General features: G+C 42.2%; 1 protein-coding gene and 1 long non-coding RNA gene across 3 annotated transcripts in view; both read right to left on the bottom strand.

Annotated features, from left to right (window-relative positions):
- Positions 1-14,811, bottom strand: part of UPF3A (UPF3A regulator of nonsense mediated mRNA decay) — a 55,576-nt gene that overhangs the window by 35,723 nt on the left and 5,042 nt on the right. The window lies entirely within an intron of this gene.
- Positions 4,132-9,066, bottom strand: LOC122458850. Its single transcript, XR_006279139.1, has 2 exons — positions 8,216-9,066; positions 4,132-6,671 (listed from the first exon to the last, which is right to left on the bottom strand). It is a non-coding gene; the product is annotated as an uncharacterized LOC122458850 (long non-coding RNA).

The raw sequence follows: 14,811 nt of genomic DNA, 5'->3' as shown, positions 1-14,811 counted from the left end.
AGCTAGGCATTCTGTAAAGACACTTGGTAATGTGGACAGACCTAATGGTAGAACTTTGTATTGACAGTGATGGGGCCCTACTGTGAATTGTAAGTACTTCCTGTGGGCTGGGTGGATGGCAATATCGAAGCATGCGTCTTGTAAGCTGAGCCATGAACCAGCGTTGAACCTGATGGAAAGGGACAATGCAGGCAAGCATTACCATCCTAAATGTGAAACAGTTCATGTATTTGTTCAATCTTCTCAGGTCTATGTTAGGATCCCTTTTTGGAGCGGGAGGGATAAAGATATATTGGGAGTAGAAGCTTCTCCCCTCCACTCCAGCAGAAATTCCTCTAGGGGTACTACAAAAGCAGAGAAGTCACTTTTTCCTTTAGCTGATTTTCATGAGAAGGGTCCCTGAAGACAGAGGAGGAATGAGGGATGGAGGGTAAGGACTGAAAGTGGATGGAACAGCCATGGTAGCTGTGGCCATCTTGCATGCATCAGAGGAAGGAGACAATAAAATAAATAAATTAATTAAATAAATGAGACACAGTTAACTTGGGGGAAAAATCCTTTTCTGAGCCCTGCAGGTAACCAGCTGGAGCTCTGAAGTTTATACCCAATGTTCTTGTGCCAACACTGACCATTAGCTTAAACAACTCTTCCTCCTCCCTGCTGTTTACACCTCACCCCCGCCAATGTATTTATATAGAGTGACCATATCCCCACTCAACCTTCTTCTTGCTAGGCTAAACAAACCAAGCTCTTTCAGTCTCCTCCCATAAGACAGGCCTTCCATTCTTCTAATCGTCCTAGTAGTTCTTTGCACCTGTTCCAGTCTGAATTCATCTTTCTTGAACAAAGGTGACCAGAATTGTAAACAGTACTCCAGATGAGGTCTTAACAGTGCCTATACAATGGAAGGTTTCAGAGTAGCAGCCGTGTTAGTCTGTATTCGCAAAAAGAAAAGGAGTACTTGTGGCACCTTTGAGACTAACAAATTTATTAGAGCATAAGTTTTCGTGAGCTACAGCTCACTTCATGCATCCGATGAGCTGTAGCTCACGAAAGCTTATGCTCTAATAAATTTGTTAGTCTCTAAGGTGCCACAAGTACTCCTTTTCTTTATACAATGGAATTAACACTTCTCTATCTCTACTGGAAATGCCTTGTCTGATACATCCTAGGACCACATTTGCCTTTTTCGCAGCTGCATCACATTGGTGGCTCATAGTTATCCTGTGATTGACGCATACACACAGGTCTTTCTCCTCCTCTGTCACTTCCAAGTGATAAGCCCCCAGCTTGTACCAGAAATTCTTATAGATCCTGAGTGCATGACCCTTGCACTTTGTACTATTAAATTTCATCCCTTTTCTGTTACTCCAGGCTTCAAGGTCATCCAGATCTTCCTGTATGATATTCCAATGGTTTGTGCTTCTTCTTATGGAAAGAAAGAGATAAGTGCTGAGTACCATCCTTATCCCGGTGTTTGGGCCTTTCTTGCCTTGTTGAAGAGGCAGTACCAGTCTTTGATGCTGAGGTGGTATTCAGTACTGAGGTGGTATTTGATGCCAGTTCCTTGCCTGGTGGTGCCAAGGATGTATGCCAGTTCCAACCTTAGGTGCTGCACACCAGCTGGCAGAGACATTGGCTGACAGAGACTGAGAAAAGGTTCGATTCATCCTGGAGGTTGATCCTTGCTCTTCAGGATCTGAATTTCCTCTCATGGATTATTCAGACACATGACCCTGAACTTTGTTCTTGTTGAGAATGAACAACACATTGGGCACCAGTCTGACATATGGCTCTCAGTGAGACAAAATAGAGAAGGGCTGTGGCTATCTGTGAATGGAATTAGACTATCACAGGAGGGACACAGTTTGAAGCTCGAGGACTTTGATGCCAGCATTTTGTATTGCATAGAGGGAAAAATTAAATTTAGGGGTTTTTACATATTTTGTTGTTATGATGGAACTAAAATAATAATGCGAAAAATTTAAACTTGAGCGCTAACCCTAACCAGCCAGCTAATTCATGACTGAAGCAGATTCCAGTAATGGTAGCAGGACACTTCTTGTTCCGTTTCACTGCCCCATACAGTAAGGGGGAAAGGAGGGACGGTTCAGTTGCTCTGCCCTTTATGTCTTGATGTGGGGCACAAGGACGTGCACAGTGCAGGTGTGGTCTAACAGACACCGCTTTTTAAAGATTCCAATCTTATGCACATGGGGCACACATGCAGCTAGAGTGGGATCCATGAGGACACAAATTTGAAGGAGAATTTTTCTGATCCTTCTGAATTAGACAGAGCTGTTGGGATGGATATCCATTTACTGTAAATGAAATGTTCATTATCTAGCATTTCTAAAAAGCACTAATTCCAATGGGATCTTAAATTGAGACATTTTTCAATTTATATATGAATTAAAAAATAAAAATGTTATATTTATAACTCAGTGAAAGACATCAGTCTAAAGGAAACAGTGTTAATGACATAGATTTATATCTGAAAAATGTATTTTATCTATAAAAATAAATATGAATTGAATGATATTGATGAAAGTTTCAACATTTCTATGCAAGTGGATGGCACTGAGTGTACTATACGGAGGTAGCCATGACCATGTGAAAAGGCTGCACTATGATAGAATGAGTTTCCCTCCTATTGATTTCAATGAGAAACAGTTAATGCCTTTTTAGATAAATTTCAATATGCATCCAGAATAGAGTAAGAAACAATATCATTAAATTAACTTGGGTTTGTTTACTTTATAAGTAGAAAGGATTTGTGATTTGACATTAGAAGAACATTTAAGTTGAGATCAGACAGGCACCGTGTGTGTGCTGCTAGTGCAGTGGTTCTCAACTGCACATCCCTCGGCCTGCACCGCTTCCTGCAGCCCCCATTGGCCTGGAGCGGGGAACCGCAGCCAGTGGGAGCCGCGATTGGCCGAACCTGCGGACGCAGCAGGTAAATAAACTGGCCCAGCCCGCCAGGGGCTTTCCTTGAACAAGTGGTGGACCACAGTTGAGAACCACTGTGCTAGTGGCTGGAGCAACCAGCAAGACTTTTGGATAACTGTCACCTCCCAGGAAGCAGAGGGCTCCTTCCTCTGTGGTTGGTCGTCTCAGTAGGACTACTCATGTGTTTCATGTTACGCACATGCTTAGGTGCTTGACTGAACTAAGGTCTAAACTATTTTAGTATGTATTAAAGATTAACTTGATTGCATAGTTAAACTGCTCATATCAAGTACTTTTGCTTGTTGCTCTTTGCTGCCGAAGCAGAAATGCTGGAATTAAAGACAATGTTAGTGTAAGAAAAATGAATCTATTAATAAAATTCTTAACTAAATAAATGAAGTTGTTTGGTACACATGCCAAAATGTATTGTGCATCCAAGAAAAATTACTGCCTGGAAAACGGAAAACCATGTTTAATGTATTTTTATAAACAATTTCAACTATTAAAGAAATACACTAGGACATATGAAGCAGAAATAGGTTTCTTTGAATACACCAGATGTGGAGAAAATTAGAGCAATGTCATGCTTATTTCCTTATCCCTTAAATTCTTGCAATTTCATACTGTCAAAAAAAAAATTAGAAGTATAACTGAAGGGAGCATTATAGATCTTTCTCTGTCCCTTAAGGAAACTGCTGTGCCTCTGATTTACATGCATTTGGACCAACTGCCAAATATCTCTGGAATCAGATGATGGTTACAACTCCTATTAATGCAGGTTTTGTGTATGAATTTAGGACTACTACTCCACTGTTTGCAGAAAAGAAAAATATTTTTTTGCCATTTTTAGGTCCTGATCCTGCAAAGTTGCAGAGCATCCTCAATTTCTACTTACTTTACATGGGAGTTGACGGTGCTCAGCACTTTATAAGATCAGGCACTTATTACCTATAAAATATCAGAAATCTTGACAAGGAACAGTAACCATTGTAAAAGAGAACAGAAAATCAAAAATATTTACTCTCTCAGAAACATTTCTAAACACCTAATATTTCAGTAGCAGATGTTTTCCACCTGCTTTGGCACCACAATCTATTTTCCCCCTGACACATAAAACAGCAATATTTTTCTGTCCTTTTACACTTATATTTGTTAGATAGAATACCCCTCATAATTGAGTCAAACATTTAAAATAGTGAATTTTATTTTACATTAAGCATTTATTATTGCTGTTAGCAGAGATTAAATATATTACTACCAGAAAGAGTAGATAGGATTCTGTGTTCTGGAAAGTACAGATGTCAAAAATTATCTTACATGTTTTGAAGGGATCCAGTGTAGCCACAAGATTTACGGTAATAAAAATGTTTAAATATTATGGACCAAAATCACCACTCACAGCACACAAAAGTGCAAAAATGTGTGTGCAAAGTTGCACTATCAAAGTGGGATTCTCCCCTAGCTATAGTTGGTTTATTACAATAAATAGGTATGGCTCTGAGAGAATTTAGCAATTGTGAGTTCATTCCTCAAATGAAGCCATTTCCACAGACAATCCCAAGATATATTATTTCTTGGAGATGAATCAGAGAGGTAGGGCCAGCCAGTTTGGGATCACTGTTGTACTCTGGGAAATGTAAGAGGTGTGAAAGCTATCAAGGTTTCCATTTTATACTCCCCTTGTTAGGTGCCTAATAGTTACTCCTGGCAGAATACTGCACACACGCAGAATTTATATGCTACGCAAAAATTTTTTCCCTGCAGAAAGGTGCTGCAAGTATGCCTTTCGCCCATCAGGGGCCACTGTGGCACCAGAATAAAGAGCAGCTGTTCCCGGGGGGGGAGCCCAGCCCCAGCTGCAAATAGGTAAGAGAAGAGGTTGCGTTCCTCACAGCACCCTACATGTGGGGCCAGGTCAGGAGGCACGGAATATGGGGGGGACGGACACCATGGGGCACATGGGGCTGCTGTGTGGGTCACAGACTGGGGTTCAGAAGAGCTGGGGGGGAATAGAAACTCTTGGTTTGTGTATTTTACACAAAAAAACCCACAACCTACAGTGAAATAACACAGGATCACAAAAGTGAGAAAACTCACAGCCAAGATTTCTACAACAATTTTACCACAGATATTAGTCAGAAAATGAAGGGATTCCTCCTTGTGCCCTGATGTGACAGGAACATTAATTGTCAATTTTCTTGCATTTCTGCTCTTGTGAACCCCTCTTTCCCCATTCCTCCCAAACACATTTTGGAGGCTGAAATAAATTTCCCCATCCATGCACATACTAAAATATAGTTGAGGAACAAAATTGGACAATTGTGCACATACACTGTGATGTCAAGCTAAAATATACTGGACCAGATTATCTGCTGCCTTGCACTTTGTGTGGTCATTTATAATATGTAAAATGTATGAGTGAAAAGGAGATATAAATTTAGAATTGGTAATTCTGATTTGTTAGTATTATATATCTATAAGACCTTCACTTTGCATGCATATAAATGACCACATAAGGTGCAAGGTAATGGAGAATCAGGGATATTATGAACTTCTGGATGATCAAAAGTATACCAACCCTATCAACCCCAAAATCAAACCCCAACCCTTTGGAAGCTCTGCAAAATATGTTCTACTCTAAGAGTCTTAGGTGCTTTTCAAGAGGCACTCAAAAACCCACAGGACTGGGCCCTTAGGCCCTGTCTACAGGGGACACTTTTTAACATAGTTTTCTTCACTATAATTATAGTTATAACTAAACTAAAAGAGTGCATCAACACTGCTTTGTGTGAAGTGGTTTAAGCTACTTCCTTTGTGAATTGTAGCATCCACACAGTATCATGCTTTTTTGAAAAAAGTGAACACCATTCTGGGCAGGTATGCCAGGATGCACTGTTCTATACTCAATGCAGTATGGCTTGCTTATCATGTTGGATTGTGGGATATCAACTGGGCTTCTGGGACTTAGTGTCAAATTCCCATGATTCCTTCCACAGTATCCCAAAATCGGTCTGGTTTTCACTATCTAGTCATTTTCAACTGTTTCAGTTGCAAACAAATTTTCAAACTGCTATCAGGCAGCATGGAACACCATGATGTAGGCACTGATTAATACAAACAGAATACGAGAGGTACTGTTAATCATGCAGGCAGGTGGCTTTTGAGGAGAAGGAAGAATGCCTTCACTATAGCCACTAAGATTTCACATGGATACTGCTAGAGGAGGAGGAGGAGAATGAAACCAAGCAGTTACTTCTGCATGACATTTTACTGGACTGGCTTCACTCGATGGAGCACTGTCTCTGGGCCTGGCCAGCCACCACTGACTGCAGTCCTGGTATAACTAGCAGTGGAAGTGGAAGGCCAGTTCCCTCGAATCTACACAGAATTTACCCCAGATCTCCAGTGCCAAATCACTAATATGACAGTTCCTCTCAGTGTGGAGAAGTACGTGGCCATTGCCATTTGGAAAACTGCCTTATCCAATTGCTACTGGTCAGTAACTAACCAGTTTGGTATTGGTAAATCAACTCTTGGGGTTGCTGTCATGGAAGTGTACACTCCCCTCCAATCCTTTGGGTTTTTTTCTTTCTACTGGGACCCATTCATGAGGTCAGCAAACATCTCTTCCCTCATCCTCTCTCTCTTCCCTTGGAGGTTGGCCAGGCATTGAGATACTGATAACACTCCTCTCTATGTGGGCCATGCCATGCCAGTTGCTATGAGAACAGAGAAACAATAAAGCAGTTACTGTACCAATATTAGCCATCATGCCACCAATGATAGAATGTTACTTCTACTATTTACCATCAAATTATCAATTTTGGAATTCCATTGTCTGGCCTGGCGTGCTAGAAGATGGTAAGACAATTTAAGTTATTTTGCCTCAGATGAGGTCCCTACACCATGGTGTAGAGATACCCTTTAAATGGCCCCTTATACAATTTTTGGGGGTGAGAAGAATGGAGAGTGGGGTTCCCCAAGGAATAGGCTAGTAATTGCATGTACACCCTTGGGGGCTGTCCTTAAATGGGGAATATTATCCTGAGGTGTATTCTTAAGAGGCAGAGATGGTCCTGTGCAGAAAAGTAAAGGAACAACTGAGAAAATATGCAACATGCTACATGTTAGGATGGTGCCCCCTCAAACTGTTGCTTAATGGAAGGGAAACACTACCTAGGTGGGTGGCCCTAAGAAGCAAGCAGAGCCTTGTCAAATGCTTGCCAAACTAGATTGCTGTCTTTGCCTACAATTCTCATTTATCATACCAAGGGATGAGAGCAAAGTGTGCTATAAAAAAAATACAGAATTTTGCAGCTATGAGGCATGTCCTGTTAACAATGCAATGGGTTTAGCAATGCAATATACTTCAACAAATGAGTGCTTGATGAAAAAATGCCTTTTGTAACACCTGCAAATCACAAATCACAAATCACCAGATCCTCGCTAGAACATGCGTCTATATAGCACAAATTTGCATATAACGCGGTTGCGGCCATGGATCCCAAATTTAATTACTTTAATTGCAATTCATTTTAATGTGTTCCCCCCATAACGCAGTCCCTGAGTTAATGCGGAACTGCGCATGGATCCCAAATTCCGCGTTCTAGCGAGGGTCCAGTGTACTTTATAGAGTCTATGCAACATAAAAGACTTAAAACAGCCTCTGTAATCTCAAGTGGCCAATTTAACGTTTAACTGTACATGTATGAAAATCTTAAAATCTAAAAAAGCTCAGGACAATGACAAAACTGTGGGTTTAAATGCATTTTCTACTGGTATATTTCTTGCTTTTTGTTTTGCTACAATAAAACTGACTCAGATGCAATGCATTTGTCTTTTTAATTTTTTTTCCACAGCTGCAGGACCACTATCTTTTACTGCACCACAAGAATGAAAAGCAGGGAGAGGAGGCAGAGGTGGTTGAGGAGCAGGGAACATCAAGCAGCATGGGAAACTAGGGAGGATACATGTTTTGGTCTATGGGCATGGAATTAAATATCTTTGGGATTAAAAAAAATCCACTTTTAACTGTTGAATTTTCTGTCTTAGGTGCCATTTTGAGCATGCTGCGGGAGCTGGAGAAAAGCCAAGCAAGTGGAGGCAGAGGGTGCTGAATAGGAGCAGACATGTCTATTCCTCTGCTGTGACAATATCTGCCAGACATGCCAGGGCACAGCCAGTATCCAGAAGAAAGTTTTCCAAATCCCCCTAAACAGGCATTAATGGGACAGATAATAGTAATATAGTACTTAATACTTACTGGATGAGGTCCCCTCTGCAGTATTGTCTCTGGCTGGGAACTGGGGAGGCATCTCTGACTGAGTCTCTGGCTGGCTGGAAGGAATGCTGAAGAAATCTTGGTTGTCTAAAGGAATTTTCTCCTGCCTGGGGGGGACAAGGCTTCCTGTGGGGTTTCTGAAGGCATGCCTGGCTCGCTGCAGATTGTGACCAAACTATCCAACATATACTGGGGTTTAGTGGTGGCCTCTATGGCAAAAATTGGATTCAGCTCTTCATAGTAGGCATGTGCACTGGGATTTTGATTTTGTATTTGGTGTTTTTGTAATTCTGCTGCAGTGCTTTGGTGTAGCACTGGCACGTGTCCTGAGAGTCCTCCTTTTCCTGTTTTTGATCTGCTAGCCACTTATAAATCTTTGCACTTCAGTGACAGCTGGAAAGATGAAACTGAATTTCTTCCTTTCAGATGGGCTTGGGGTGTATCAGCAATGAAACCATGGGGGGATAGCTAATCAAGATGACCCCAGGGCATTGGAGAATGCACAGGTAACCAGACAGACCAGTCCAATGTGAAGCAATGCAGTGTGGGATATCAGTGGGATGATTATCTGAAGTAGTACAGTTAATTCAAATGGGGATGTATCCGCATGAACTTTTTAGCAGCGTAACTCATTCAGAAATTGTGTTATGTTGTTACCAAAGCAGATTAACCATAGGAGGATAAGAAGCAAAATAAAGCAAAAAAAGATTGCTTATGTGTGGACAAAAGGCAGCTCATGTCGAAAAACTCAGATATACCAAAAACAATTTCCATGTAGATAAGGCCTAAGTCTCTGTGGAGACATCAGACTGATGACAGAGCACAGAATCTGAATACAAATCACAGAGGGAAAAAGTGCCTCCCAGTCCAACCCTACAGACCATTAGTTTACTAGAGGGGTCAACGAAGCATTAAAAAAAATCTGACATCCCAAGTAACAGATATCAGAGTTTTCAGTATTCCTTTTCTCTATTTTCTAAAAAATATGTATTCACAGCTTTCAACACCTAATAATATAGTAACCAAATAAAATTTGAAAATGTAGCTTTATTTTCTTTGTATTTTTGCTTTACTTAATTGTCAAGAGTAATTTTTAAAGCAGATGAATTTTTAAAAAGTGTTTTAAGTGTGCCCTCATTTTTCTTCCACCAATACAGAATGATCTGCCTCTTCAGAGATACATGAATGGGGACAGCAGTATCAGCAAGTCATGAGGGTATCCCTACAGCTGAGAAAATGGTTCACACTAAATAATTTACTTAATCTATTTAGTCTCTTTTTCTACATATGCAATGTGCATGAACAAAATGGAACTTTTTCCTATTTAAATGCTGATCACACTTACTTGACAATTTTGACAGTTTGGTGCTCAATACTCAAAATTAAAGCTCTGTTGGTCACATAAACCATATGGCAGTGTTTCTGTTATATATGTTCTGTTATTTTCTATATTGGAGAGGACAATGATTGACACAGCATATGACAGAGTTTGCAAAAACCTTCACCAGAGTCCTGGCACACAGGCAGTTAAATAAGCCAGACAAAGATCAGACAGGTTTCAGAGTAGCAGCTGTGTTAGTCTGTATTCGCAAAAAGAAAAGGAGTACTTGTGGCACCCTAGAGACTAACAAATTTATTTGAGCATAAGCTTTCGTGAGCTACAGCTCACTTCATCGGATGCATTTGGTGGAAAATACAGAGGGAAGATTGATATACACACACAGAGAACATGAAACAATGGGTTTTATCATACATACTGTAAGGAGAGGGATCACTTAAGATGAGCCATCACCAGCAGCAGGGGGCGGAAAGGAGGAAAACCTTTCATAGTGACACGCAAGGTAGGCTACTTCCAGCAGTTAACAAGAACATCTGAGGAACAGTGGGGGGTGGGGTGGGGGGGAGAAATAACATGGGGAAATAGTTTTACTTTGTGTAATGACTCATCCATTCCCAGTCTCTAGTCAAGCCTAAGTTAATTGTATCCAGTTTGCAAATTAATTCCAATTCCGCAGTCTCTCGCTGGAGTCTGTTTTTGAAGTTTTTTTGTTGAAGTATAGCCACCCTCAGGTCTGTAATCGAGTGACCGGAGAGATTGAAGTGTTCTCCGACTGGTTTTTGAATGTTATAATTCTTGACGTCTGATTTGTGTCCATTTATTCTTTTACGTAGAGACTATCCAGTTTCACCAATGTACATGGCAGAGGGGCATTGCTGGCACATGATGGCATATATCACATTGGTAGATGCGCAGGTGAACGAGCCTCTGATAGTGTGGCTGATGTGATTAGGCCCTATGATGGTGTCCCCTGATATGTGGGCAGAGTTGGCAACGGGCTTTGTTGCAAAGATAGGTTCCTGGGTTAGTGGTTCTGTTGTGTGGAGTGTGGTTGCTGGTGAGTATTTGCTTCAGATTGGGAGGCTGTCTGTAAGCAAGGACTGGCCTGTCTCCCAAGATCTGTGAGAGTGATGGGTCGTCCTTCAGGATAGGTTGTAGATCCTTGATGATGCGTTGGAGAGGTTTTAGTTGGGGGCTGAAGGTGATGGCTAGTGGCGTTCTGTTCTTTTCTTTGTTGGGCCTGTCCTGTAGTAGGTGACTTCTGGGTACTCTTCTGGCTCTGTCAATCTGTTTCTTCACTTCAGCAGGTGGGTATTGTAGTTGTAGGAATGCATGATAGAGATCTTGTAGGTGTTTGTCTCTGTCTGAGGGGTTGGAGCAAATGCGGTTATATCGTACAGCTTGGCTGTAGACAATGGATCGTGTGGTATGATCTGGATGAAAGCTAGAGGCATGTAGCTAGGAATAGCGGTCAGTAGGTTTCCGATATAGAGTGGTGTTTATGTGACCATCGCTTATTAGCACCGTAGTGTCCAGGAAGTGGATCTCTTGTGTGGACTGGTCCAGGCTGAGGTTGATGGTGGGATGGAAATTGTTGAAATCATGATGGAATTCCTCAAGGGCTTCTTTCCCATGGGTCCAGATGATGAAGATGTCATCAATGTTGCACAAGTAGAGTAGGGGCATTAGGGGACGAGAGCTGAGGAAGCATTGTTCTATGTCAGCCATAAAAATGTTGGCATACTGTGGGGCCATGCGGGTACCCATCAGTGCCACTGATTTGAAGGTATACATTGTCCTCAAATGTGAAATAGTTATGGGTGAGGACAAAGTCACAAAGTTCAGCCACCAGGTTAGCCGTGACATTATCGGGGATATTGTTCCTGACAGTTTGTAGTCCATCTTTGTGTGGAATGTTGGTGTAGAGGGCTTCTACATCCATAGTGGCTAGGATGGTGTTTTTAGGAAGATCACCAATGGATTGTAGTTTCCTCACAATCTATACACCACACAGACTATGCTGACAGCTTGTGCCACACACTCTCAAAGAAACTGCGGAACCACCTGATCAACATCCTCTACAGCAAACAGGGAAAGATTAAGAATGAGCTCTCAAAACTGGATACTCTCATAAAGAACCAACCTTCCACACAAACTTCCTCGTGGCTGGACTTTACAAAAACTAGACAAGCCATTTACAACACACACTTTGCTTCTCTACAAAAGAAAAAGGACACTAAGCTATCTAAACTACTACATGCCACAAGGGGCCACAACAGTGGTTCCCGTAACCCACCCAGCAATATTGTTAATCTATCCAACTATACTCTTAACCCAGCAGAAGAATCTGTCCTATCTCGGGGCCTCTCCTTTTGCCCCTCCACCCCCATGAACATGATACAGTACTGTGGTGACCTAGAATCCTATTTTCGACGTGTCTGACTCAAGGAATATTTCCAACACACCTCTGACCAACATATTAACACACAGAGACCTTCCTACCAACACTACAAAAAGAAGGATTCTGGGTGGACTCCTCCTGAAGGTCGAAACAGCAGACTGGACTTCTACATAGAGTGCTTCCGCCGATGTGCACGAACTGAAATTGTGGAAAAGCAGCATCACTTGCCCCATAACCTCAGCCGTGCAGAACACAATGCCAGCCACAGCCTCAGAAACAACTCTGACATCATAATCAAAAAGGCTGACAAAGGAGGTGCTGTTGTCATCATGAATAGGTCGGAGTATGAACAAGAGGCTACTAGACAGCTCTCTAACACCACTTTCTATAAGCCATTACCCTCTGATCCCACTGAGAGTTACCAAAAGAAACTACAGCATTTGGTCAAGAAACTCCCTGAAAAAGCACAAGAACAAATCCGCACAGACACACCCCTAGAACCCCGACCTGGGGTATTCTGCTACCCAAGATCCATAAACCTGGAAATCCTGGATGCCCCATCATCTCAGGCATTGGTACCCTGACAGCAGGATTGTCTGGCTATGTAGACTCCCTCCTCAGGCCCTACGTTACCAGCACTCCCAGCTATCTTCGAGACACCACTGACTTCCTGAGGAAACTACAATCCATTGGTGATCTTCCTAAAAACACCATCCTAGCCACTATGGATGTAGAAGCCCTCTACACCAACATTCCACACAAAGGTGGACTACAAGCCATCAGGAACAGTATCCCCGATAATGTCACGGCTAACCTGGTGGCTGAACTTTGTGACTTTGTCCTCACCCATAACTATTTCACATTTGGGGACAATGTATACCTTCAAATCAGCGGCACCGCGAATGGTACCCGCATGGCCCCACAGTATGCCAACGTTTTTATGGCTGACTTAGAACAACGCTTCCTCAGCTCTCGTCTCCTAATGCCCCTACTCTATTTGCGCTACATAGATGACATCTTCATCATCTGGACCCATGGAAAAGAAGCCCTTGAGGAATTCCACCATGATTTCAACAATTTCCATCCCACCATCAACCTCAGCCTGGACCAGTCCACACAAGAGATCCACTTCCTGGACACTATGGTGCTAATAAGTGATGGTCACATAAACACCACCCTATATCGGAAACCTACTGACCGCTATTCCTAGCTACATGCCTCTAGCTTTCATCCAGAACATACCACACGATCCATTGTCTACAGCCTAGCTCTATGATATAACCGCATTTGCTCCAACCCCTCAGACAGAGACAAACACCTACAAGATCTCTATCATGCATTCCTACAACTACAATACCCACCTGCTGAAGTGAAGAAACAGATTGACAGAGCCAGAAGAGTACCCAGAAGTCACCTACTACAGGACAGGCCCAACAAAGAAAAGAACAGAACGCCACTAGCCATCACCTTCAGCCCCCAACTAAAACCTCTCCAACGCATCATCAAGGATCTACAACCTATCCTGAAGGACGACCCATCACTCTCACAGATCTTGGGAGACAGCCCAGTCCTTGCTTACAGACAGCCCCCCAATCTGAAGCAAATACTCACCAGCAACCACACTCCACACAACAGAACCACTAACCCAGGAACCTATCCTTGCAACAAAGCCCGTTGCCAACTCTGTCCACATATCTATTCAGAGGACACCATCATAGGGCCTAATCACATCAGCCACACTATCAGAGGCTCGTTCACCTGCGCATCTACCAATGTGATATATGCCATCATATGCCAGCAATGCCCCTCTGCCATGTACATTGGTCAAACTGGACAGTCTCTATGTAAAAGAATAAATGGACACAAATCAGACGTCAAGAATTATAACATTCAAAAACCAGTCGGAGAACACTTCAATCTCTCCGGTCACTCGATTACAGATCTGAGGGTGGCTATCCTTCAACAAAAAAACTTCAAAAACAGACTCCAACGAGAGACTGCGGAATTGGAATTAATTTGCAAACTGGATACAATTAACTTAGGCTTGAATAGAGACTGGGAATGGATGAGTCATTACACAAAGTAAAACTATTTCCCCATGTTATTTCTCCCCCCCACCCCACCCCCCACTGTTCCTCAGATGTTCTTGTTAACTGCTGGAAATAGCCTACCTTGCTTGTCACCATGAAAGGTTTTCCTCCTTTCCGCCCCCTGCTGCTGGTGATGGCTCATCTTAAGTGATCCCTCTCCTTACAGTGTGTATGATAAAACCCATTGTTTCATGTTCTCTGTGTGTGTATATCAATCTTCCCTCTGTATTTTCCACCAAATGCATCCAATGAAGTGAGCTGTAGCTCACGAAAGCTTATGCTCAAATAAATTTGTTAGTCTCTAAAGATCAGACAGTAGCCTTCACAATTAAGTCTTTCTGCAAGCAAAATATTTATTTGCATGAAGGCGAGGAGAGAAAAATAAACTTTAAATCTATGAGCTGCTTTGAGTTGCCTAATCTTTCTAGGAATGAGGGTTCCCTATAGACTCGTGCCCCAGACTTAAGTGCTTTGGCCCATCAAACAGCTTGGAACATTTCCTGGCATATAGCCAAACAAATCCATTGAAAACAGAGAGACTCCTTTAGGAGAAGAAGTTTCAATCTGCCTTTGTTATTTTTCCATTATCTACTGGAAAGAGCAGCACAGGCTGAACAGGAGCCCACAGAGTGTCCCACTTCTACACATGGAGGCACTTAAGAGTGCTGATCCATTACAGATATAGTGTCCTTGAATCCTTGTTTTTTTCAGTCTGCCAAACTTCAGGTTGGAGTATGACTAGCCTAGA

The sequence above is a fragment of the Dermochelys coriacea genome, chromosome 1 (assembly GCF_009764565.3).
Source record: "Dermochelys coriacea isolate rDerCor1 chromosome 1, rDerCor1.pri.v4, whole genome shotgun sequence".
Classification (NCBI taxonomy): Eukaryota; Metazoa; Chordata; order Testudines; family Dermochelyidae; genus Dermochelys; species Dermochelys coriacea.
The sequence above is the reverse complement of the archived record's forward strand: the minus strand, read 5'-3'. Positions and strand labels throughout refer to the sequence as shown.